Source organism: Pinus tabuliformis, chromosome 5_1 (assembly GCF_031772625.1).
Source record: "Pinus tabuliformis cultivar Carrire ecotype Pingquan chromosome 5_1, CPIR1, whole genome shotgun sequence".
NCBI lineage: Eukaryota > Viridiplantae > Streptophyta > Pinopsida > Pinales > Pinaceae > Pinus > Pinus tabuliformis.
Genome location: NC_142305.1, coordinates 479276089 through 479303542, shown reverse-complemented (window position 1 = coordinate 479303542; position 27454 = coordinate 479276089). Strand labels below are relative to the sequence as shown.

Here is a 27454-nt window from a genome sequence, read left to right as displayed (position 1 = left end):
CTAAACATGATACAACTCAGACTGCTCAAAAAGGACACAAACAAATAATTGACCATGATGGGTGACTACTGATGATGTTTGATGTGAATGAATCCTTGATGGCAAGTTGATCACCTTCTTGAAAGGTGTTACTCCCCATGGATTGTCAGGTTCCTATGGGTCACCAAAAATAACCAAGCGACATGTTGGATAAAAATGGACACAAAGCTATTCACGAAGAAGCCCTGGAACTAAAGCAGATACCTCAAAGAAATCCCTTCTGCTGTGCACATTGACCTTCACCCAATCTACTTGAGGTCCAACATCCACAACAATTGCATTTGTTTGGGGATTTACTACTTTTGTACATGCAACTTTTACATCACACTCTATAATTGATGTTTTCTTCCTTTTTAGCATGCTAATGCTCTTCAGTTGTTTCTCTCATTTGGTCACAGAAACATAGTTTTTATCCTCACCATTACAAAAGAGTCATTATGAGTGCCATCCCTGCATAGCTCCAACAACTGCATCTCTTCTGACTCTTCCTGAGCCTAAAACCCGGCTTTTAGCACCAACAAGAAGCAGACGATCTGTTTGGACATCAGGCATAGCAACCCCACCACTACCACCACCACTGCCACCACTAACACCAACACTAACCTTGTAACTTGCTCCTTTCATAGTCAAGAAGAGCATTTTCATAAAAACCTTGAAATGATCACGAAACTGTGGTGCAAGTCTACTCACCCAATTTTTGCCACAATTTGGAAGATGTCGCCAGTTGATAGCCTCCAAGCCTTGTAACAAACCTCCAAAGCTTTAAACAGTTCAAGTTCTCTCCGTAAAACTTAGGTGGTTTGAATTCCATATTAGTTTCTTTGGAATTTTTTTCCAGTTCCCTAACAAATGCAACTTGCTCTTCCTCTGAGCCATAAACATCTTCCATTGACTGTGAAGATAAGAAAACTAGCATTTCGTTTGTACACTCTGGATTCATTCGATAGAATTCTTCAGCACCATCATCTGTGTCCTAGCTCAGTGCCATATATGAAGGACAATTTTCCTCAGTTTTTATGCGGTCAACCAAACAATGATGCTTTCCACGAGTATGTTTTTTACTTGTCGGAGGAGGACAAAAATGGGCCTCTCAGATTCGCTTGCATGAGCAGTGTTTGGACACACAAAGCTTGCAGAAAGAACGCATTCGACGTAATTAATTTATTAACACAAGATTTAATAAAATTTAAATTAAAAAAATGAATTTAAAATTCAAATTCAAATTTAAATTGCTCAAATAAATTCACTTTTATCGAAATAACTATAACTATATATATATATATATATATATATATATATATATATATATATATATATATATATATATATATATATATATATATATATATATATATATCTATATCTATATCTATATCTATATCTATATCTATATCTATATATAGATATAGATATAGATATAGATATAGATATAGATGATATATATATATATATATATATAATTTAAATTAAAAAAGTAAATTTAAAATTTAAATTAGTTACGGGTCATTAAAAACACACTCAACCCTTTATTTACCCTTCATTAAAAATATTCTCATTAGTATAACTTTTATATAATACGACATTAAGTATATTTTAATATTTAATCTACTTTTGGGTCACTTGGATGCCATTCACGCTTAAGATAGGTAAATTATATTATTAAAAAAATTGTCGGTGCTTAGTCACACCTGTATCTCTTTTGAATTTTAAAGGATTTTGATTGGCTTACCTATTATGGCATGGGAATTCAATGTTAACTTTCAAAAATCAAATTTCCTCTAAGAGAGAGAGAGAGAGAGAGAGAGAGAGAGAAAGAGAGATTGTTTTTATGATCCCAATTATAAACTAGCACATCCACTTTGCTTCTATTGGCATTGGGTTGGTTCCAATCTAGTGAATTAACCAAGAGAATAGTCTACCCCAAGAAAATCTACAAAAAAGAAAAAACAATCTTCCTCTTTAGCTCGAGAAAGAGCTTTGATAGCATTTGTATCAATCTTTATAGGATGATAAATCCTCTAAAGTCTTTAAGCTTTGAAATGATAAAGTACATAAACACACGTAATAAACATCGATATTTTGAAATATTTTTTTGAGGTGGGGGAACACCATCAATTATTTCTTATGAAAAGAATAAGTCCACATGCCATGTTTGTTAATACACCATCATAACACAATGTTTAATCAAGAAAACTTGAGGAAGGTGAACACTATTAAAAGAAACAGTAGAAACACCTATCTCAAAATGGAGAAAACAAGGTCTATCCTTAGGATATTGATTACTACGACCACAAGTACTTAGTGCATATATCATAATATCAATATTTGCGAGTGAGAATTAATTTCATAATGACTACATCTATTTATAGTTAAGGATTTGTTAACCAAGTAAATTTTGTACATTTACTTATAGTTGAGATTTCTTAACAAAGTAAATTTTGTTCATTAGGTCAAACACCTTTTAATTGTCTTATCTCATTAAGGTTAGTTACATTACATTCCTTGATACCTATGAGCATTTATTGAAAAAATAAAGTTGATCACACAAACTAGTGATTACCTATAATAGAAATATATTATGACTATTGAATCCATACCTTTGATAATAAATATACTAAACCTTGGCTTGGCGGTTGGGGAACCCTAGCTGCCGCTACCCTTTGATTTGTGTCTCCGCTCCTTCATAGCTATGAATTTCTTCCTCCACCGGTGTTGTCATTGTCACCTTTTGTTGGTGATCTCGTCGGTCTTTCAGTGTGCTTGGGTGTTGTTGGTTCTATTGCTTTTGTGCTTTGCTCGTCAGGGTACATTTTCCTCTATGGGATCTTCTCTTTGCAAGTGTCGTCTCCTATAGTATGGGTCATAATTTATGTGTATCTCCTCAAGGCTTCGTTTGGTCATGCCACTAGCACATCTCCCTTTCCCAAACACCGTTCCCTATGCTCCTTCTCCAGTGACGCCTTTGCTGCTTCTCACCACGATGTTTCCAATTTTCGTGCTAGGGTTTGGTTCCTTGTTTGTTTATGTCAGCTTCCTAGTTTAGGGCTATTTGTATGGTTTTTTTAGGGTGGTATGGGACTTTTTGTTATTTTCTGAGTAATTCTCACAGTCTGGTTTGTCTCTTGGGCCTTTCAACCCTGTTAATGTATGCCTTGTCGGGGTTGTTTTATGATTTCAGGGTTTTGTTTTTGCAGATTTATATGTGTTGACCCCTAGGGTCTTGTTGTAATCTCTATAGTTTCTCTATCGGGGGAACTGGTTTTTATGATCTCTACGCTCTTTTTTTTCCATTTCCCTGTGGTGTTATTTCATTTCATCAAATGTGATCAACATAATGTAATTTTGTCTTTTATTTTTGGATGAATAAAATTACGGGCATCTTTTTCTACGGAAAAAAAATAATCTACTAAATGAGGCTTATACAATCATTCCTTTGTCTGCACACCAAGGACTAGCATGGCATGTTACATCATTGTATGGATTAACATTTGTAATCCTTAGACCTATGTCAAAAAATTTGAATCACACAGATGCTACAAACTACCTTAATTAAGCCATTAGTTGGAAATCATATGTCATAAAATCCATTGGAATTGAGTGCTCAGATATCTAAAAATTCCTATACATAGACTCTTTTCTAAACATAACCTATATATGAATGTATGGATTAGGATTAATTTAGAGTCTTTAATAAGTTTTCTTTCTTTGCATTCAAGTGATCCCAAATACATTCATATGTAGTCTTGGCTATATGAAAAATTCGTTGTTTTGCAATATTACAATGAACTATTTCTCTAGAGATCTTATATTTGTAATCAATCACATTTTCATTGCGCTTGTTAAAAAATCATGCGTTTGTGTATTCTATACATGTTTTTGTGCATTGTAATTACATAATTATACATTCTAACTATGCACTGCAAATATATCCATAAAATTAAATTTATGCTATAGAGGAAAACAAGAAATAAACTCATCATGATGACCACACTCTAATATGTTTATGTAATTTACAATGACCATGATTCTTCTTTATGTCAATGGATCAAATATCATACAGAGAAGGGGGGAGTTAATCAGTGTGGTAGCAATTTTACAATTTCACAAGCTTTAATCAATGAGCAATTATGTAGAAATGTATCATAACTATTTTCAACATATAAATAAATAGAACAATGCATCAATAAGCCATTATCACATTAACAATACATCAAGAAGCCCTAAAATAAACATAAGAGGACGCAAAATTTTATGTGGAAACCCATACAGGAGAAAACCACAAATTCTTCTTATTATTCTTCTTTTTCAATTCATTACGTAGATTTGTAGGCACCGACTTGTAGGGGCACCCACCACCAAGATATGCAAGAAACTACTTGTGGTAGGCTACAACTTGATTGAGGCACCGACTTTGAAAATGTGCAAGTGGCTACTCAGTATATGCTACAACCTTATTGAGGCACCAACCTCAATGATGAGTAAGCATTGTTAAAAATTAATTAACAGATCAATGGAGCACATAAAATACTGCAAAATAAAAAACACATAAAAGCATAAATAAGAGGGACACAAATATAAATGGTTCACCCAATTTGGGCTACTTCCACGGAGAAACAACCAGGCCTTTCTTTTATATTATCCAGCAAATGAAAAGATACAACCTACAACAAATCCGCTATAATTTCCTCTTCGCTCTCACATTCTCTCCTCTCTCTTTCTCGCATAGAATAATTATTTACAATCACAATAAAATTCCCTCATATAAACCGAGGTTTTCCTTCTAAGGAAAAAAAACCTAAATTAACATAAGTTCTAGTGTCAGATATTTCAATTAATGAATGACCCAGATTGACTACAAAATTACAATATTTTACAAGGAAAATTTTATCAAAATTTTTCTTGGGGGGCTTCCGGGAACACTGCCCCCAACTCCCTTGCCAATGGGGGGTTCATAAAATCATCTTCGCCCCCCCTGTACCCCCTTGACGGTAACCCTACGGGTGACATTTTAACCCCATTGGGAACTAGGGTCTAACACAACTAAAACGAGATCTCTGAATCAAGAACATAATCAGGCTCCACACCCAATAAGCTTTGACTTGTTGTAGGATTTGACCCGATTAAGGCACCAACCTTAGTGATATGAAATCTTTGACTTGTTGTAGGCTACAAATTTATTGAGGAACCAACCTCTGTGGAGGCACCTACAACCTTCTTCAACTTCTTGTGGACCAATTTTCAAAATATTTCAAGCTGGATCCACCTGCTCTTCAATCAATATAAGTATTTAATCTGAAAAAGCTGCTATTTTCATTCTTGTGTTAACAACTTGTCATACCTTGTTCAAACTTTGTGTCAACTTGTTCATCAATATTGCCACATAAAACCCTTCTCGGAACTTTTTCCCGTCATATACTCAACATCAACTAAGACCTACTCATAAGCTCTCAAAACACATAATATGGATTTTGAGCATGAAAAATACATTATCAAGACACTTCGTGCCTCTCAGAATGTTCATCAATGAACCCTAATCATCATGCTTTGTTCTGAATCCAATTTGGCTTAGAAATGAGCCAAGAAACCTCCAAAAATCGTATATTAATTTAATTGTTTTATAAAATTCCGTTTTTAGGGTGTGCTTCTATAGAAAGTCACTTTGCAACAATGGTGCTAAAAAATGTACACTGCTGACTTCTTAATTAATTGGCAAAATGAAAAATTATGAATAATAAAAAAATCGACTTAACAGTCATCGGGGTTCAAACCTGGGTCTTGGCCAACATAATACAAACCTGTTGTGCTGTACAACAACCCCCCATTTCATAAAATTTTTCTTAAAAAAATCATAATATGGAATGGGTCCCTTTTAAACATAGATGTGTGAATAAATTGCTATTAACTTATTATTAGAAAAAACCCTCATCATAAGGTCCGACTGAAATATGATATCCCTTTTAAACAATGATAAAAGAGGCCTTTTAAACAAATCATAAAGCTTTTTATTATTACGATAAAGCGATCGCAAGATCGCATATCGCAATAATAAAAGGAACATAAATAAAGGCCCATTGAATTACTCCGATCCGAAAAGGGAAATCGCTATCGGATATCGGGGAAAAGCAAAGCGCATCATTTATAAGGCATCCCCCATTCCTCCGATGCGATAAAAGGCATCGCTATCGGCAATCGGCTGTGGTAATCAATGCGTTAATTGTGACACCTTCAAATCCCCCGATGCGATAAGGCGTATCGCCATCGGCGATCGGCGATTTCGCAATGGCATAAATAAAGTGACCCGAGCCCTGTCCCGATTGCGATGCATTAAATCAGGGCGCTTGTTTCTAAGCATATTAAAGATTGGCATGCATTATATCACCTTTGGTGATTGAACGATATTTTGGACTATTATGAAAACCCTCCCTTTCACGTCGCCAATCATCAAATGCGATTAACCGCCAAAAATCTAAGCCACGCTTGAATCAATAGATGTTATGATGGATTATTTAAAAGCCTCCTTATCATGATTGACAGGTGAAGCGGCCAATTAATGAAGCAGTTATGCCGAGATTTTCCACTTAGATTCTATCTGCGGCAATTTTACCACGATCTTTGATTACTCGTTAAAAGATATAACTCTTTCATATTGGCTCTTGCTATCTATTTCTCTGTATCACGCTGGTTTCCTTCCTTGTGCAGAATTCCATCGAAGTATCAAGTTTCAAGCAAATGGGAAAGAAATCTAAGAGATCCACTGCGGTAGCGGCCCCTGCAGTAACAGTCCAGCCCACCAGTGACCCATGACCAAGTAAAAAGGGCCTAATTTTGGACACTACATGTCTCGGCCTTGGAAATACAAGCTGGCAAAGAATCTATAATTTGATTGAGGCAGAAGAACCGGAGGAAGTGTCGGAAGAAGCTACGGCAGACTCAACTAGCAAATTAGAAGCCTCGCTGAAAGATTTGGCCGACTCATTTTTACACAGGATAGCAGCTCGGGAGAAAATTCTTCCTTACACTGATGTGGTCAGATGGGTGGTCGAACAAATTCCTGTTTCTAATAGGACCTTTTTCACAGTTGATGGAAGAGTTTTCGGTTCATTTCAACATGACGACTTGAGGAAAATGTACCATTTGCCCAAACCTGAAAAGAAATATAACAAAGCTTTTCTAAACAAATTCGCAGAGGAGAATGAGACGGAATCAGCCCCGATTAGACAGTGGAGACAGAATCCCGCAAAGAACAAACATGAATCATCGGGTAAGTACTCCGTGGATTCCTTAGCATCTCCTTACTGTTACGCTGGAGCAATGATGTGTAGGATATGGGGAATGCATGATTCAACAAAATTTGATATCGAAATGGTTTCTTTAATGGAAGCGGCAACTAGTAGTTATGTCATGGACTGGGCCAATATATTGTCTGATAAATTAGCCTCTGCAATTCTTGATTTTAGATTCAATTCACGCAAAACCACCAGGATTATTCCTCCCTTCTATTACAGTGCTTATGTTATGGATATGCTTTGTTTTAATTCCGAATACCCGATACTTGGGTGGAGGTGGACGCCACAGGACCCTAAGCTAATCCACATCTACCATCAGATGTTATGGAAGGCACATTATAAAGACCACTTGTATCAAATCTGTAATGGTTTCATGTTGCCTATCTATTATGCTATTTTTGATAAGCTTGCCCCAAGGATTTCCGAGGAGGCAGAAATTGACTTGACTGCTGTGGGAAATTGGTTCGGTGAAGATAAATTCACATATATATGGGTGTTTAAGTGTGCCACAAAACCCCATGTCCTCCCATTGTATGTACCGGATAAACTGTTGGCACGAGAATTAGCTTACCAAATCACAACCACGTCCAAAACTCTTAGGACTTCCAAAAAGTAGCTATGGCCCATATTCCCTTTAAGATGTGATGTTTATACCATACTTGATTGGAAAAATGCTGAGAAGGAAGCAGGAAAAATAAATATGCTCAATCTTGCGACCATCCCTAACAGGCAATTCAATCCCCAGAAGGTTGCCTATAATGTGCTTGAATAGGCCAAACTTACTAAGTTTTACCATGAAAAAGATGAATTTGATGATTTCTTTTCTTCAACAGAATCATTGTCTCAGGTTAAAACATTGGCCAGGATGAAATATAATGATGAAGGGCTGGTAGAATTCAATAGGCTCAGAGAACAGAGGTTGCAAACTCTGCCTCTGGACTTGTTGGCTACTACACCAACAACTAAGTCAAGCGAGCCTGGGCAGAAGAGTATTGACGAGTCTCCTGCTACAGAGAAAATTCCTGAAAAGGAAACAGAGCAGGAGAAAGGAAAAGAACAGGAGAAAGGAAAAGAGCAGGAAACAGAGCAGGAAAAAGGAAAGAAGTAGGACAGTGAAGTTATTGATTTAGAGACTCAAATTGATCCCAAACTCCTCCAAGAGTGGCAGCAATTTGACTCTATTATAAACAATCCTGAGATTTCTCAAGGATTCGGCACACCCCAAGTGACAGTCAGTCAAGAAACAACCACAACTACGGTTCCGATGGAAGGAACCAGCGGCCTACCCAGTAGTAAAGATGCGGAAATAATTCCCAAAGATCCATCTGATCAGATTGTTTTACAGATAGAAGACATACCACCATTAGACGTCTTTTACAGTCCTAAACACAGGGTTGTGGTGAAAAGACAGAGGAAAAGGAGGAGACTTGATCAATCTTCCCTTTTGCCAGATCAAACAGAGATGGCTAATGTGGCGTGGAAGGGAATTGAACCCTTCCGATGACCTTACGAAACTCTCCCAGTATGCCGGAGCATATTCGGCAGCCATCATGGATAAAGCCTCAGAAGTGAGCAGTCTCCTTAAGAAAAAAGAGCAAATGATTGATTCATTGCAGTCGTAGATGTCTGAAGCACAGCGGAAAATAGAACAATTGGAACAACAACTATCAACACAGTGGCAGACAAACAGCCAATTAAATGAGCAATTACACAAAGAGAAATAGAGGATAGATTCGAATGCAGTGCAGAAACAGAAGGAACTGTCCGAAGCAGTGGCCAAATTAAAGGCGATGAACGAACAAATGAGCAAGACTAAGGATGAGCAAATCGCTCAACTATCACAAGAAGTATAAAAGTTCAGGAGCCTTCCTCAAGTAGCAGAGTTCAGAACAGAAGCTCTACAAATCAATAAGGCATTGATTACACAGCTGAAACTGTTATGTCATAACATTTCTCTGTCTGAACCTCTTTGTGAGATTACTACATCAATAGTTGATAAATCCGTTGAAGCTAGACAGGATTTAGAACAGGCCGATGAGACCTTAACCAGTTTTCTTGCTTGGCAAGGCTCCCTTGAAGGACAGGCTTCGGATCTGCCCAAAATTCTTGAGTCACACAAAGACATCCTGTTCCTAGAATGGCAGACGCAACTAATGAAGGCAGAAAGAGAAACCTCAAGATTTCTGTTATCTACTAGCAATTTAATTGAATTTGTCAACGACACTCTTTATCTGTCTAATATGATTTCACAGTGTAATCCAGGAAAATTGACATCGGCCAAAGCCTTGGAACAAACATGCAATCAGGAATTGGAAAAGAAAGGAAGACTAATCGATGACATCCAAAGTTTAATTTGGGATACCTTTTGGTTTTTCTTAATCAAACCATACAGTGAGAGGGCCGCACTCAAATGTTTAACTGATGCTATCAGTTGCATGATCCCCGAGATCCAAGATGCCACATATTCAGCTTAACTGAATTCTCGCCTAAGCCACCCCCAGAGTTGCAACTGATGCTAGATATCTGCTAGCTCAAGCCGAAGGGAGATCATCCGAAACAATGAATCATGCTGCCGACTGAAGACAAGCCGATTTTGAGGAGATATTCATAGCATAGTTGTACCAATTAAATATCACTTTTATTTTGTAATTAGTTAGCTCAATTAGTATTTATAGGCCCTTTCATGCATTTGGAAAGGGTCCTCAGTTTTTGTATAAACTCAAATCAAGAAGTTGCACTATTGTGCTTCTAATCTATTTTTTTATAAAGATTGGGCCAGTATTCTGAATTTTGACAAAGAAAGCTTTGATGATATGTGCACTATTGCCTTTTGTGGAAGTGTTTCTAAGTTGGAAAAAGGAATTTGAATGCGATTGATATTGGGAGTGACTCGAATAAACATATGGTACTAGTATCTATGCTCTTGTGTCATTTTTATGTGAATCGGCATTCATTTAAATTTTGCTATCATTGAATATATGTATGTGTTTTAACAGCAATCCTTGTACCTTTCAATATTGAATGTCTGAGGACTGTTATTCTTTCAATCATATCTATGTCTATGATATATATGAAGAATAGTGTAATAATGTTTGCTTGATTGCTTTGTTCAACTATTTGGGCTTAGTAATTATCATATGAATAAACATCTTTGCTTACCAACAAGAGTCATCTATATGCCTGTTTGTGAATGAAGACCATCCAAAGTTACACTAAAAAGCAGCAATTTCCTGGGATAGAATAGTTGTTTATAACTTTACTTTTAGATTAAATCATTCATCCATTATCATTAGATATTAGAGAACCAATCATTTATCCATCCTATTTACCAATCATTGGGAAACTGGTCCCATTATATCTAGTCAGAGCCACCACACCAAACGGAAAAAGGAGCTGCCTTTAAGGTCTAGACCGGGTGGTTATCCCCGATGTTGATGCAACGATTTTCGAGGCATCAACAAAACCCATAACCAATTGAACCACATTATGTCACTTGACATACCATCCTACTGACTTTTTTTTATTGTAATTGATCAACCTTCTAAGGGGAGAGAGTAATCTCAACATTTGATTTGTGTATATGTTGGGCATGGAATCCCCCCAAGGCATGTTTTGGGGCTTAAAGTGCAAGTTTTGACCAAGTCCTTTGTAAAGACTCCGCGATTTGTGGGCGTGGAGTGCGAAGTCATAATAGAGTCACAGGGTTGTCCGCCCTGTTTTTGTAATGTAATGTCGACTTTAAAGATCTACCCATGGTTTGCGGACCATGGGATTGTATAAATAGATCGAGACTCTAAGTGTAGAATATAGCTAAGGAAAAAAGGAATAGAAGAGAAGCATGATGAGTTTCAGAGATTGAGTTGAAGTGTAAAGTGTGCCTTGGGTCATAGAGTAGGAGAAGGCTCTGTAGATGAGTGCGTAGAGGCCTAGTAGTCCGCAGCTGAGTGAGCGGACCCCTACAGCTGAGTGCACAGGGCAAGTTGAGTCTGTAACCGTAGTAATAATTAGTAAAAAGAAGTTTTACCACATTTCTGTGTATCTTTTCCTGTTTTATGTATTATTGGATATAAATTGCAAGTGTACTGTTTATTTGCTACACGAACTCATATGAATGTGTTGTATAAATAAATATAACATAAGGCATCCAATTACACGAAGATAACTAATTGGTGTAGGAAGATAAGTAAATAGTGTAGAGCGCTGCTCCAGCAGTGCGGAGGAAACACAACCCCTGGTTAGGGCTGCGCGAAGGTAAGTATATCAAGGCACGAGGGACAGGGAAGTGCACGAAGTAACCTGCGTGAAGGAATTAAGGGTTGGACCCACTTAAACCTCTTAGACATCTCAAGGGTGCGTAAACCTGGTTCCAGAACCCCCCCATACTACTTCGGGTGAGACCTCAGTCTGCGCTCCATGGACTGTTTCCGAAAGGGCCACTAGTACAGGGATTTGTTTGGCTATTTAACTCTGAACTTGGGTCAGGCCCCAACAAGCCAACAAATTGTTCCGCTGCCGGGACCGGGATCTGCATAGAGATGTCTGATGTCATATCACTGGAATCCAACTAAGAAAGGAATTGAGGATTGGTTGGATAGGAATATTCACGAGTTCGTGGTGCAGGAGAATAGGAATCCGTGACTATCAAAAGAAGAGTGGTTAGACTACTACTTATACACAGAGATCCACGAAATTTTCTTCGCATCCTTCCCTACTAAGCTATATGAGTGGATCGTGAAGCTAGTAGATAGCCAAGGAAGGTGCAAATTCGACAGACCTATTGTGTGGACTCCAGAATTGGTGCGCAGATTGGAAGCATCGGAGGATAAAATCGCGCGCGCTATTGATCACTGGCTCGATCGAATTATAGGAGGATTCATCACTGAGTTCGCGGTAGATACTTCAGTCAACTATAGTGAAGCAGAGCGATGCTTCCTCAAAGGACTGCGAGGTAAGTACGTTAAGTATTTGAACACTTGGATTAAAATGCTACTGTGTGAAAAGCGGGTTATGCGAATAAATTGATGTTTGGGGCTATGCGAAGTGGGAGAATCTACAGAAATGAAGGTAGTGCAGAACTAGAAACTAGCCCCTTGATTTCACCTTCGCGAGGGGATGAGGGAGAGCTCGCGATGGTCTCACAAAGAAGTGCAATAAATTTGATAAGGCAGAGGATTCCGCACATACCACCCTGACCCACACCACTGCCAGTTTCACCGTCTTCACCTCCATATTCGCCCATACCACCTTCGCCACCACTGCGAGTCAATATGGCAAGTGCGATAAAGTTGCCAGTGTTCAAGGGAATAGGAAATGAAGATCCGAACCAGTTTTGGTTCGTGATAAAGGTTGTATGGGAAGTGAAGGGAGTCACGGATGACAATATAAAGAAGGAAACGTTGGTCAGTGCTCTGGAGGATCACGCGTTGACCTGGTACATTGAGCATTCCAATGATAATCCGAATGCGGGGATCACAGATATCCAAGCTATGCTAAACAAAGAATTTAGTAGACCGAAGTCAGAGGCGCAGTCGCTCATTGGGTTTAACGAAATCACAATGCTACTAGCGAGACCCCTTGGGAGCTAGATCAGATACTGAAGTGCACAATTCGCGAAGCTAACATGACGTTGACGGATGGACAACACCGCAAATGGTTTGTAGCATCGTTAATGCCATATCTAAGGAATGCGCTGTCACAACAGAGGCTAAGAACTCAGGCCGAGGCCTTGGAGGTTGTGCTGAGATTGCTCGAGACCTCGATACAGGATCCCAACCTGGGAGTTTAGCAGATTCACGCGCAGTTGAAGAATTTGTGCCTTGAGATGTAGAGTCTGAAGCAAGACAGAACAACTCGCCCAGAAGTGCGCGATGAGGTATGGTTCATAAAGTCCAAGGGTCAGGGACATGACAAGGACCACTACCCGGTGTTCGCGAATTACCTTGCGGGAGGAGGACCAATGCCATTGAGACCAGAGGCACGAGCTAGACCGAGTGCAACGCCTACATTATGGTGTGAGATTTGCTAGATAGGAAGAAAGCATGCTATAGATAACTTCCATTTATTACAGAAGTACACGCAAAATTCACAACAGTTGTTCTATAATTTCTGTAGATCAGTAGGACATGATGAACGCACCTGTAGAAGTTATGAGCTGATGATGGATCAGAGTCCTACCTACAGTGTTCAAGCCGAAACACGGCCCCTTGACCAGAACGCAGGGATGGTACGAACCAGATTTCAGGGGCCTGAACGAGGCCTAGGTGGAGGAGGACCTAGAAGAGGTCGCGGACAGTTGATATGTTACAATTGTGAAGGGCGAGGACATTATGCCCGTGATTGTACAAATCCAACGCGGGCATCATGCTTGTATTGTACATTGTTTGATCATCAGACGGAGGATTGACCCACACTAATAGCGAGGCTGCACGATAAAGGAGCGCTCCAACCTTCCCCGAATTAGAATCTACAAATGATGAGGTCTGAGCCGTGCAAGGAAGACCCTAATGTGAATATTATGCTTCGAAGTGGAATCACGATAGGGGATGAAAAAGGCAAGCAACCTGAAGAGAGTACCTGGGTTCGCAAGTCTCCAACGAAAGAACCAGAGTTTGATTTGTAGCGCGTTATGGAAACCTTCATGGAATCCAGGAAGAGATTCGCTGATGCCTCCACTTTAAGAAGCAAAGACAGAAAGAAGCCAAAAATGGACCCATTAATGCTTACAATGTTCCTAGAAACATGCATGAAGCTGTTGCGTGATAGCAAGGCTGTAAAGGGGCTGCAGGAAATCATAAATAGATATGCTGGGACTGCACTAGGAGAATCGCGCATAGTCCGGAAGCTCGGAAAGCACACGATGCGAACGGGAAGGGAAATGAGATTGACTGTGCGGATTGGATAATATGAGATGGACCAAATGATTCTGGATCTAGGATCAGATGCGAACGTTCTGCCGAAGCAGACATGGGAGCACATGGGAAGGCCTACACTTCAATGGTCTCCTATCCAACTGCAAATGGCGAACCAGCAAAAGATCCTACCCATGGGGATATTGCAGGGAATCACAGTGGATATCGAACGAGAAAGAATGCTAGCAGACTTCGAAGTAATAGAGATTGTTGATGACAAAAATCCCTACCCTGCGCTATTAGGAATAGATTGGGCCATTGACATGAATGGGGTGATAAATCTGAAGAAGCATAAGAAAATTTTTGATAAAAAGTCTCTGTGCATAGTTGTACCTTTGGACCCTACAGAAGGATCCCGCTACACAGAGCCAGTGCGCGACTACGACAATGACGACGATTTGGATTGAATCTATAAGATAACCACGCGAGAACAAGACTGGATGAATCCAACCACTGATGGACGAATCCCATGGGAGCGCGAAAGCTCCTGCACCTTAGATTCTGAAAAAGAGATAGAACGATGGCAGAATCGGTTACACGAGGTAACCGCACTGAAGTGTAACACGATGATGAGATCATTGTGCTGCGTATCGATGGAGGTAAGGGATCTGCCTACGTATGATGGGTTAAGTGAGGTGGATGACTTCCTAAACAAATTTGAAAGAGAAGTGTCGGAGCAGAAACGTGTCGAAGCTTTGAAATGGGTACTTAACACTACGCCCGTGAGGTGGTGGGGTATGCACCAAGGAAGCTTCGGGGACTGGCGCAAATGCAGGAGAACAATGCGCATATGATTTGGGAAGCCTCAGATGTGATTAACAGACAAGATTGCTGGATGAAATGGTCCGTGCGCCCACCTATCCAGATGGATACAAGCACATGGTACGAAACTTGCGCGGATGCACACATTCTTCGTGTTAGGAGACACAGTCAATAAGCATGTGCGGGCGAGGCAATGGTGTGAATGACCCCTCTGGTTGGAACCACGGAGTATGGAAAGACCAAGTGCGCAGAAGGTTATCCACGCAGAAGCCTTTAACGAAGTATGCGAAGCGCTGAACAAGATACACAATGCGTTGCAGACTGATTGGGACCTGCGCATACCATCGGTTCTATGGGCTTATAGGGCCATGTGCAAGAAACTGACGATGCAGGCACCTCCAAGGCTGGAGTATGAAGTGAACACTATAATCCCCATGGAGCATAAAATGCCTAGTTTGCATATAGCAGCACCGACAGATACGATGGTTCGTCGAACCTTGAAAGAAGGGGTAGCACAACTAAACGAAGTAGAACACTTGGGACCTGATGGGGAAATCCGACAGGGTGACCTTAGGCTCTAAGAACTTATGAACGATAGGGTGCGTTTAATGGAATAAAGCGCTCTGCTGGAAGCGGAAGCCAAGAATCTTGAGGAAGGGATCAAGAAGGATTTTCTCGATAAAGAACCTAGGATGACAAAGCAGGGTGCACACAATCACGTTGACAAATTTGGGGACTTCGCCACGAATTGATCAACGTGATGCCTTGGATTGGACCACGTATTACTAAATGGATCGACCATGGTGGCACGCTGCAGATGATAAGATACGCGATGTAACCAATAACGATACAAAGTGGGTATGTTCCAGGAAAAGTTATGGATGATCGGATGAAACCCTATACAGGTGGCGCGACCACCTGACTAACCGTAGGAGGTATAGTCTTAGCGCTCCAGGAAATTGAAAGGAGGTGCGGGACTATAAACTATTCTACCTGGGGTCTGCGCGATGTTGGAGCTGCGCGTAGGAGCAAAGTGTCACAAGGTCTGCGCCTGCGCAAGGGGGGCTGCGCTGCCGCACAGGTTGGTGAGAAAGTGACCGTTGGATTCACTATTCACAATGGGATGCTAGACTTGAGACCAAATGGAGTGGGTGACAGGCATTTAAGACACGATTTATGGGCAAGATTTGGGAAAATCTGCCACCAAGGGAGCATTAATGAACCAAATTTGGGGGGAATGGTCGAATTCAAATTCAAAAGGCGCTATAAATTACAAAGGGCTGCCTAGCAAACAACACTAGGTCATTTGTGCATTGAGTTGTTGTATACCCCGCGTATTCTGAGTAGAGCCATGTTTTCCTTGTGCCGAGCGTTAATTGAGCCCCTGATTTCGTGAGTGATATATTTCTGGACGAACATAATGGTAGCATTTGAGGAAGTTATGGAAATTGCAGAGATGACCGCTGAAGAGGTAGCGCAAGCCTTGACTGTGGGGGATGCCCCTGAAGGCGCCGAGATTGTGGCGTAAATCCATAAATCACCACACACGCTGAGGCCAAAGAAATACAAAAAATCGATGGTTTCCGTACGTGTGTCCCCACGAAACCCAGTGTGCACCAGGTTAACGATGCAAGAGAAAGGGAAAGTCGTTAACTTGGAAACCGACGAGGAGGAGGAAGACCTAGAGGACCTTATCATTGAAGAGGACGAGGATGAAGGCATGGAAGTAGAAACTGAGCTTGCGCACCCTCCAACAAAGCTACTCGCCTATATCCCCCCGTGGAAGGGGAAGGCAAAAGTGCCCAAGGATCTCGACGAGAGTAAGAGCTCTCTCCAGACCCCGCTCCTCCCGGACGACATCATTTTTTAGGGCACGCACCTGGGACAAGTGCCTAGATTGAAATTTGAAGATTGGGATGTCACTGATCTCGAGAAATTCTCTCACCTAGAGACCGCGCAGCTCATGAAGCCCAAGCAGAACACTGCGATGGGGGTTATCAAATTGGAGCTGCGAAAGTGGTTGCGCGGAGTGGAAAAAATAGGGTTACTAAACTTGCTCTGGGTGTCGCATTTCCACCATGCGCTAATAATTTTTTTTTTCATCAGGTAGCTGCTTTTCCTGGTGCATGGTGGGTGTTTGTGGTTGGAGGAGCCCATTCCCATCATGGACCACTTAATTCATCACATTACCCGACTTCTTTTCTTGCTGCATGGTGGACGTTTGTGGTTGGAGGAGCCCATCCCCATCACGGACCAGTTAATTCATCACATTACCCAGCTTCCCTGTAAAGGAGAGGACCCCGCAGACATTTCGGAGGGGAAGAGTAGTGACTTGGCCATCGCGGAGGCCATGAAGAAGAAATACAAACTAAAGAAGAAGAAAAGGGGCTACGCCATATCCAACATCAAAAACAAAGCAGTTAAACTGGCGACCCAAATACTGGTGAGTAAAGTTATGCGCAAGTGCCATACGGACGAGGTACCCACGCGGGGTGGTGGCACTTGCTCAGCAGTGCACGGAGGGTGTCCAATTTAACTGGTCTGAGTTCCTTTGCAAGGAGTTCTTGGAAAATTGCCGCGAGGCCCAAGAACAAGGCAAAATGTTCCACTATGCATGGCTTCTGCTATCCATAGTGCTCGTGGCAGGGGAATTGCCAGAGGACAGTCAGTTCCCCACAATTGACAGGGATCTGCCGGAGGCCGCGAAGTACACTTCACTCTGGGCCATGAAGGACGTGAACTGGATTCGCGACAGTAAGATATTCTGGGTGTTCATGGAAATGAACATCAGAATGGGGATTAACTGCAAGCCGCGGTTATCACCCACTGTCTACAACAACTTGCAAAGTTTTGCAGAGTTTAAAGCGGACCTCCATAGCATATACATCAAAGCGTGCAAGGACCTAGCTAAGAAATGGAGCGAGCTACCCTTCGTAGCCACAAATGATGTAATTTTCGATGTACTGGAGACATGGCCGCCAGAGTGGCGTGCCCTAGACATCGCGACAATGGAGAATTTTGCAGCACAGAAGACGAAAGAGGAGGCCAAATTGAAAATGGTGCAGTTGGCAGAAAAGAGAAGGCAAGAAACAACGACAGCAAAAGCGCAGGAGGTGCGGGATGTTGCACAGACAACAATAGAATAGAAAAAGGCCACAACAGCAACAGCAGCACAGGAGGTAGACGAGAAGGCGTGCGAGGGCTAGAAGTCTCCTTCGCATGGGCAGGAAACAGAGGAAGAGGAGGGTGACGCTGACCCAAAAATCGCATCAACATAACTGAAGCGCCAACACCCAAGCGAGCGGACAGGGCCGTGCAAGAAGGTCAAGGCATCAAAGTTGTCTATTGACCCGATCACCCTTACTGAGGGTGATCTGTACGACATTGGTGAGACGATGCGTGATGTTACCTCCGAGGCCCTCCAGAACTTTGCGCAAGAGAACCAGATTGTGTTGGGGGCCCTAAGAGCGCAGCTGCAGGAGTTGCAGGTGCGCACTCCTCATGCTGGTACCGTCTCGACCAGCCTCGCAGTGGGGAAAATTGCAGCAGAGCAGATGCTACGCACCTGGACAACAAACACCATCATACTGGAAGAAGGGGCACTAGTCACCACAAACGATGCCGACAGGCCTACGATTGGCGCACTCAAAGGTATCGGGATCAACATGGCTTCGATCCCACAGGAGACGCTATACATTCTGCAGGATGGGATTACTGTAGAACTGCGGGCTAGGGAGAGCCGCGCGCTGCAAGTACTAAGCAAGCAAAAGATCAACATGGAGCAGTTGAGCTTGTAGCACGACGAAGTGGTGTCACAGAACAGGCAGATGGTACAGGTACTGGAAGAAGCCTGTCAGATGGTCCCTGAGCTGGCCATCCCAGCAGACGCACCAGCAAAGGCGCGCATCCACCAACTAGCAGCAAGGGCGCGCGAGGTGCAGGAAGAAATGACTAAGGTTCAGTTGGAGCTGAACCTTCAGATAGCAGAGCTGCGGTTGAAGGCGCAACCGTCCACCCCTCTAGAAGTAAGAGAATAACGCACCAACGCTATTACATCAGGGTTGGAAGAGATCGACAATGCAGTAAGGGACTGCACCAGAATGTTGGAGGAGTCATTTGAGGTCCTCATGAATCTACAGGAGGACCCCAACATCTAGCACTTAGAGACAAAGGCGCGTGAGCTCTAGCAACAATACGACAATGTCAAAGGGACTGTGCAGACGGTGGCCCTCACTCAGAGGCTCGTGTGAATGCAACAGGATAAAGTGCTGAAAGAGCAAGTGGACGCCACACGACACTGAGAAGCAGTTTTGAAGGCGCGCATTCAACCTTGGATTGAAGAGGCCTTCACCATTACCACAACAATTGAAGGCAAGCTCACACAAATGTAGGGGACACAGGAACATATGCAAGGAAGCAGTTCTGACACTGCGGTCTCGGAACAAGGGGTACAGGATATTCAATAGGTAGCCTCTTAGTGTGTTGCCGACCTTGCAATGGTTCGAGCAGAGTTGGAGGGACTCTGCGCGAAGATCTCCGTACCAACAGAGTGACTCGAGGGCGAGTCACAATGTTTGTGTTGGGGGCCTATTGGGCATGGAATCCCCCCAAGGCATGTTTTGGGGCTTAAAGCCCAAGTTTTGACCAAGTCCTTTTTAAAGACTCCGTGATTCGTGGGCGCAGAGCACGAAGTCATAATAGAGTCATAGGGTTGTCCGCCCTTGTTTTTGTAATGTAATGTCAGCTTGAAAGATCTACCCATGGTCCATGGACCATGGGATTGTATAAATAGAATGAGGCTCTAAGTGTAGAATATAGCTAAGGAAAAAAGGAATAGAAGAGAAGCATGATGAGTTTCAGAGATTGAGTCGAAGTGTAAAGTGTGTCTTGGGTTGTAGAGTAGGAGAAGGCTTTGTAGCTAAGTGCGCAGAGGCCTAGTAGTCTGCAGCTGAGTGCGCGGACCCCTATAGCTGAGTGTGTAGGGCAGGTCGAGTCTGTAACCGTGGGAAGAATTAATAAAGAGAAGTTTTACCATATTTCTGTGTATCTTTTCCTATTTTATGTATTATTGGGTATAAATTGCAAGTGTACTGTTTATTTGCTGCGCGAACTCATATGAATGTGCTGTATAAATAAATATAACATAAGGCATCCAATTACGTGAAGATAACTAACTGGTGTAGGAAGATAAGTAAATAGTGCAGAGCGTTGCTCCAGCAGCGCGGAGGCCCCACAACCCCTGGTTAGGGTTGCACGAAGGTAAGTATATCAAGGCGCGAGGGACAGGGAAGTGCGCGAAGTAACCTGTGCAAAGGGATTAACGGTTGGACCCACTCAAACCTCTCAGACATCTCAAGGGTGCGGAAACCTGGTTCCAGCACCCCGCCCATACTACTTCGGATGAGACCTCAGTCCGCGCTCCGCGGACTGTTGCCGAAAGGGCCAGTAGTACATGGATTTGTTTGGATATTTAACTCCAAACCTAGGTTAGGCCCCAACAAGCCAACATTATACTACTAAGGATATACTAGAATATTTTATGGAGGTTAAATCCCTAGCATCCAGCTAATGATTATTGATAGTTAATTTAAAATTTTCAAAACCCTATTCCAAAATAGACATGCCTATTGGCGTAAAAGTAATGAAGTGAATGGGTTAGGAAAAATGTTTGTATCCAGTGATCTTCAATTAAACCTTCAAGGAATTGAGACCCTAGATGCAACCTAGAAAACATTTGAAATTGTTCAGTAAATAGATTGAGATTTGGTCCCACCATCTTGAAAATCAATTGATTAATTTAATCTCAGTTATTTCTCTTGCATTAAATATTTATATCTAATTGTGAAAAAATTAAACTTTTTCTTACATATATATGACCAACTTACGTATATTATTCTTGCCAAGGTTGTCACTATATTTTCTATTTTATATCTACTTTTCACTCCACCAAAGAAACTCTTATTAGTAAAGAGGCTACTTACAAAATGCTATCTTTTGAAATATTTTCTAATTCTTTGATTAGACAAAAGATAATTTCTTTCATCTTAAAGTGATGGCATAATCAAAGGATATATCTAAGAATCTGAAGAAGCAACATCCTTGTGATAATAAACAAAGCAAGGGCCCCAACACTCTCAACCAAGTCCTACTCCTAATGGTGATACATGAACTAAATTAAAAGGCAAGAATATTGGGATACATTGTCATTTTTGTGATTGAGATGGTCATCTAGAGTCTAATAGTTTCAAGAAGATGGAAATCTTAATTCTTGTAGTGATGAAGAAGGACAACATCATTCTTTATTTTTCTTTGTGTCAATGGACCAAATATCACGCAGAGAAGGGGGGATTTAATCGGTGTGGCAGCAATTTTACAATTTCACAACATTTTATCAATGAGCGATTATGTAGAAATGTATCATAACTATTTGCAACATATCACTAAATAGAACAATGCATCAATAAGCCATTATTACATCAACAATACATCAAGAACTCAACACAACAACATAAGAAGACACAATATTTTACTTGGAAACCCATATAGGAGAAAACCACAAATTCTTATTCTTCTTTAATTCATTAAATAGATTTGCAAGAACTGACTTATTAGAGGCACCCACCCTAAAGATATGCAATAAAATACTTGTGGTAGGATACAACCTAATTGAGGAGCCAACTTTGAAAATATGAAAGCAACTACTCACTATAGGCTACAATGTTATTGAGGCACCAACCTCAATGATGAGCATGATTTCACTTGCTCTAGGCTTCGACCTGATTGAGGCACCAACCTCAGGGATATGCAAGCTCTGAATTATTGTAGGTTACAACCTAATTGAGGCACAAACTTATGTGGAGGAACCCACCTCCATCTACAACTTCTTGTTGACCACTTTTCAAAATATTTCAAACTAGATCCACTTGCTTTTCAATCAATATAAATATTTAATCTGAAAAAACTATTGCTGTCGTTCTACTGTTAACAACTTGTCATAACTTGTCCAAATCTGTTCCAATCTATTCCTAAACCTGGTCACATGAAAGTCTTCTCAAAACCTATTCTTTTCATATACTCAACATCAACTAAGATCTACTCATAAGCTCTCAAAATACATAATATGGATTTTGAACTCAAAAAATACATTATCAAGACTCTTCATGTCTCTAGGACTGTTCATCACTGAACCATGATCATCATACTTCTTTTAGAATCCAATTTTTCTTAGAAATGGGCCAAGAAACCCCCGAAAATCATATAAAACCATATATTAAATTAATTGTTCTATAAAATTCCCTTTTTAGGGTGTGCTTCTACAAAATTATAGTTTGTGGAAGTGATGCTATAAAATGTACACCAACGACTTCTTAATTAATTGAAAAATTGAAAATTATGAATAGTATAAAAAAATAGACCTGACAGTCGACGGGGTTCGAATCTGGGTCTTAGAAAACATAATACAAACCCACAACCAATTGACCCACATTATGTCACTTGACATACCATCCTCCTATTTTTTTTTTATTGTAATTGATCAACCTTTCAAGGGAAGAGCACTAGGATTCGACCAGTGGTCAATCCACAACCAAATTCTACGATAAACCTCTTCCCATGAACAATCATTGAGTAGACAATGTTATGTTCCCACCTATGTGTCTCAACTCACAATCATACAAATTAAGGTCCAATGTGATATCCTATCATCTTTCAAATGATTCCCTTTAGGCTTAGGGTGTAGACAACATTTCAATGAGAACAGAGCAACACACTCTAAGCTTGGCCCAAACAACACTTCAATGAGAATATAATGAAGCTTTCCTAGGATTGAGTCAAATAATACTTCAATAGAATAAATCCCTTCCTGGCTCAGGCCAAACAATACTTCAAAGGATAGATCCCTTATTGTCTTGAGCCAAACAATACTTCAATAGAATGAAGCCATCTGTCCTTGCGCTAGATAATACTTCCACGAGAACAAAATAATGCCCCTTAGGCATGGGATAGAAAATAATTTCATAAGAACATAACAATTCCCCTTCGGTTTGTACCTAACAATACTTCAATGAGAATATAATTTCCACAACAATAGAATGATTCCCCATGGGCTCAGGTCAAACAATTCTTCCACAAGAATGGAATGATTCCCCTCCTGGATCGGGCCTAACAATACTTCAATGAGAATAGAACTACCATGAGAACATAACGATTCCCCTTGGGATTATGCTAGACAATACTTCAACGAGAATAGAACGATGAACCTCTAGGACTTAACAATACTTCAACGCGAACAATATTTACATGAGAATAGAATGATGCCTTTCGAGCTTGGGCCAAACAATATGAGCAGTAGACTTGTTATCACGTTCAATATGAATCCATACTCTAAAATTAGTTGGTGGGACTATACTTATACATTTCTATTCACAATTAGGCCATGGGATTGATCATATGACCTTAGATAAGATCAAACCTTAATATTTACACCACAGTCACTTGGGGATGTGTGCCATATGACTTGGTCTGTGGGGGTCATAGGCCTTGGCTTGTTAACTTCATCATGATGTCACCCTGCCATGTGGCACACCATGAGTGGTGCCACGTGTCTTCTAAAAGGCGACTCATTGGACATTTAAAATAACTAATTGTACATGCCACATGACACCCAACTGTACATCCATATTGCATGCCATGTTTCCAATCTTAGCTAGTCATGTGCTACGACATCATCATGTGAATGGGCCTACATGGCGGGTTAAGCATCAGGAAAGTTGACACTCATCTGACAATCATTTCTTGATTTGGTCGTTGGATCCATCAGATTTGAGCATAGATGCTTGAACTTTAATTGTGTTAAACATCATGCATGTTTGGTCTCCAATCGTCATGGATTTAATTAATTAGCCACAAATTTAAAAAATTATGCCAATTACATATTTAATCACAATGCCACAAAGGGTTTAAAATATACAACATTGGAAAAGTATAGAATAAAATTAAACTTTACGTAAGCCACTTTCATGTGTTTGGTAGTGAAGCATGGGCTCACACTCTTGATGAGAAAAGGAGAGCATTACAACCTAAAAGCGAGAAGTGCATTTTTGTTAGATACTCTGAGGATATAAAAGGTTATAGAATTCTTTAACCTCATCCCAGTAAAATTAATATTAGGATAGATGTGATGACCCATTTCAGTCTATAAGCAAAAGAGTATTAGCATGCATACGATGTATACATATGATAGCTACATATGCACACATTGCATGTCTTACACTAGTATACTTATTAAATAATTATGAAAAAAATTAAATATTGATTAATATATATGTATATAAACATATATTTATATTAATCAAAATTTTTAATATCTTAAACATTTGTTGAATTGAGGCTTTTGTGATCCATAAAAGTTGTAAGAAGAACTTCGGCATAAATCACATGTAGAAAGACCTTTGTCGACGCGTTTCGAACCAACCAGTGTGGTTCATTGTCAGGACAAGTTGAAGAAACAGATCCAACTTTGCATTTTAAATAGTCAGAGCAGAGCCTCCAACGGCTATCTTGACCAACGGTTAATTTTGACTAAGGGACTAGAGTCATAAAGGTCTTTCTACATGTGATTTACGCCAAAGTTCTTCTTACAAATCTTAAACATTTATTAACTATTAATTTTGTTATTATAATAAAAAATTTATAAAATAAATAAATAAAATATTATTAAATTTTATTAAAGCTTTATAAAAAAATAGAAATAAATAACAAAACAAAATTATCAAAGTTAAACATGACAAAGACCTTAAAATTTATATACTCACCTCACCTCACTCGACACGTAAAATGGTTATTCGAAAATCAAATCTAAGGAAGGTGGTGACTGCCAAAAGAGGTTACCTATTCTGAGCATGGAGAGGCGGGGGTTTTTTGGGTTGGAAGAGGAGGACGGGGATGAGAGTTAGATATTTGAATTAGAGTTGGTTTCTCATTATTTTTGAAGCTTTTGGGTATTGGGATTGAAATATTCCAATTGGGAAGTATTTTGGAGCTGAGTACCAAGGATGTGCTCAGTGTCGGTGGGTGGTTTTGGTCTTTTGGTAATGGAATGGGAGCGGGAGTAAATTGGAATTGTCTGTTTTCCAGGTATTTCTATGTACTTCATTTTCAAATTCTATGTCCAATTCATTCTCGTTCATGATAAACTCAAGGAAAATCACAAGGAAAATCAAGAACGCTGATATAATTGTTAAAATAAATTTATAATAAGCAAAATTAGGACCTCACATATATCACATATAGTATCAGAGCAGGTTATAACTTTCGGAACTGCTAAAACAGTATTACAGTCTGTTCCTTCTCTATTCATGATTCCAAGTTTAAATTGTGTAAATTAATTACACAAGTGTCTTGCTTCAAATTAAATTAAAACTTATAACATAGGAAATCAACGATGGTTATGGCTATGGCTTTGTTTAGTTCCGGTAAGACATTTCGTGATATCAGTATTGAAACCTAAATCCCATAAATATACTTGAATGATATAAAATGATTTGCAGTTAAGAATCAATATTGATCTTCATTTTCAGCCTCTGCTAGTATCTTCCACTTAAAATTGAAACAAAAAAAAAGCACTTTGACGAAATTGTCCAATCTGTGGAGATAATTGCGGTGGAAGTGTGATTTTGTATTCTGGTTTAATTGCAACTCTACTGCCATTATTGAAGTAGACGATGAAGTAATTGGAACGGGAGGCAGAGGCTTGTTAACTTTGGATTTTTTTCTCTTTACAATAAATTCAGAGGTCTATCAATATACTTTGTGAACTTTACAATATCTTTATGTAAAACGATGGAATAAAAAAAAACAATGTACTTTGGGTCATGGGCTCCAGTTATGTAGTTAGGAATTTGGGCGGTGGTCAATATACTTTGTGAACTTTACAATATCTTTATGTAAAACGATGGAATAAAAATAATTGCGGTGGAAGTTCCACAAGTGTACCTGGGATAAGGAGCTAGGAAGAAAGAAAAAGTACTATATTGAAGTGTTTAATCCCACTCATAGTTATCAACCAAAGGCATACATAGAGGCCAATATCTCTTGGAGAGCTAAAACTCTTATTGCTCAGTTAAGGACTAATTCTCATTAACTCCATTGTGAAACAAGGTGCTAGAAAAGGCCAAAAGAAGTGTGGGAGGAAAGAGTATGCATTTTTTGTTCTTCCAGAAAAGTGGAAACATAAAAACATTTCATTTTAGAATATGAGGCCTTCAAAGACAACATGGAAAGTTATGCAGATATGTTGGAAATTAACTCTTGGGATAATCTATTTAGTGAGGGGTTAGCAAGGGGTTTGTCGAGAAGGTGGGAGCATTTATTGTGAAGCATCATAGAAAAAGGGTCGAATACATCAAGCAGATGAAGAAACAAGCTATCCCATAAGATATCATTAACCTTGTAGACGTTAAAATAATTTCTTTCTTTAAGTGTAACCACATGATTTAAAATATTCTATTAATAATTTGAACTCTCAATTAATTAAAAACAAATTTTATTTTTACTTTGAAACTTAAAATAGCTTCAACCCAGATGGTGTTTTGCAAAGAACTCAATTTATTGGAATATATATTTTTTATAATATTTAATTTTAACTCCATATTGAAAATTAAATATGGACAACTAGGGTATTAAAATTTATATTGAAAATTAAATTAAATTTAAATGATTTTAAATATTAAACATATTTTTATATATGGAATTGTAGAAGAGAGTTATCAATATTTATTAAAATTACTCACTCGTGAATTTATAGCTAAGATTTTTTTTTTAATATGTGTCATGCCTTCTTTATTTTTATTCTTGGATTCCTATTACAAAATCATATTTCATGTTTTAAATTTTAGATATTTTTTATTTATTTAATAATATTTAATTGTTAAATAAGTATGTATGTTATTGATGGACAAAATTAATAACCAATCTAGTTAAGTTTTGGAAACTATAGCCTCTATCAACTTAACATATTGACTAAATATAAGTAGTAACCCCATGAACCATGAACCTCATGTGAAGGGATAGGTGATATAGTTGAGTAAATAAAACTCATATTCAATTAACATCAATACCATTCTCAAGAAGAACTAGAATCATTTAGAAAGTACGTTAATCTTCCATCCTAAGATCAATGAATGGCTATTATTATATAAAATAGAAAATGTGATCAATATAGTTGAATGCATGATTCATGATTATGTTTTGCAATGTATCTATTATGGCTTATTGAAACAATTTAGGTTCTTGTTCCATCCTAACTCCATTTCTTAGAGAGTATGCTTGTAACATTGTTATTGTCCTTGTCGATATGATACTGACAAGTATACGAGAAAAATCTTCAGAAGACAAACTTTCATCAACGCCAGTTGCTCCATCACCGAAGTTGATCGTTATAATGTGCTCATTGGAAGCCAT

General features: G+C 39.5%; 1 pseudogene; it reads right to left on the bottom strand.

The window, feature by feature from the left end:
• Window positions 1–27454, bottom strand: LOC149165592 (AT-rich interactive domain-containing protein 3 pseudogene; annotated as a pseudogene).